General features: G+C 35.0%; 1 protein-coding gene across 2 annotated transcripts in view; it reads left to right on the top strand.

Annotated features, from left to right (window-relative positions):
* The window catches only part of LOC106878844 (SMC5-SMC6 complex localization factor protein 1), a 76,914-nt gene that overhangs the window by 64,660 nt on the left and 10,975 nt on the right, over positions 1-1,279 (top strand). The window lies entirely within an intron of this gene.

Raw genomic sequence — 1,279 nt, 5'->3', positions numbered from 1 at the left:
CTTTGTGATCTGGAAAGATGGCTCATCTGGAAAAGCAGCTTAGACCCCCGCTACATGTCTAAATTCAAGAACTGAACCTTTTGGATCATGTCCACATATAGCTAAATATTTGTTACGTTTTTGGTCCCAAGATCACAGATAAAACCTGCTTTTTATATTGTGTCCACAGACAAGAAGTTCATCTCTCTATACTTTTTATATATATATTTTTACATATTTATAGATATATTTTTATTGCTTTATATATTTTTACACATTTTTTTCCTGTATTTTACCTTTCACCCTGCATTTTTCTTGTGCATGTGCGTATATAGATGTGTATATGAACTTTTTTTGTGCGCATAGGGGTATATATACGTGTGTGTGCAGGTATGTATACATGTACATGTGTATGTACGTGTGTGGTTGCATATATGTGGGTGTACATCCGAGTGTTTCACGCAAGTGTGAGTGAGCATATGCATATATAGCATGTACGTATTTTAGATGTGTATTTGAATATAATTGTGCACATGTGTGTGCGCACGTATGCAGATATGAATGCGTACATTGTGTGTGTGTGTGCAGGTATGTTTGTGTGTATGTGTATGGTTGCATATATGTGGGTGTACATGCATGTTTCATGCAAGTGTGAGTATATGCATATATAGCATGTGCATATTTTTAGACATGTATTTGAATATAATTGTGCACATGTGTGGGTAGGTGTGCGCGCCTGTGTGTGGATATGTATATGTGTACATGCATGGTTGCATATATATGTGCATATATTGGCGTATGTGTTTCATGCGAGTGTGAGTGAGCATATGCATATAGATACATGCATGTGTATGTATGTATGTATGTATGTAAGAGCGCATACACAATTTCTATGAGCAATTTTACCTCTTTACTTTTTTTACTTTCTCCCCATCGGTTTTTTTCCCCTTATTTAATGGTCATTCTAATACCTCTTTCGTCTTACTAATGGTCAACTACAGAGTAATTTCCTTTTGTTTAACGGTCATTTTCATAGAATTTTTTTGATTGCCTCAATAACTGACAAGATGCCGGAGCAGTTTTCCACTCTAACATCCGAAACTCGGAGTCTTATTATGGCAACTGGATAATTGTCACATATTATATCATAGATAAATTCCTCTATTTACATAGTATCAAGGTCTCATTCATTCTTTTGTTGTCTTACCATTACTATTAATATGTATGTATATATATATATATATATATTTGCACACACACACACACACACACACACACACACACACACACACACACACAC

Source organism: Octopus bimaculoides, chromosome 25 (assembly GCF_001194135.2).
Source record: "Octopus bimaculoides isolate UCB-OBI-ISO-001 chromosome 25, ASM119413v2, whole genome shotgun sequence".
NCBI lineage: Eukaryota > Metazoa > Mollusca > Cephalopoda > Octopoda > Octopodidae > Octopus > Octopus bimaculoides.
The sequence above is the reverse complement of the archived record's forward strand: the minus strand, read 5'-3'. Positions and strand labels throughout refer to the sequence as shown.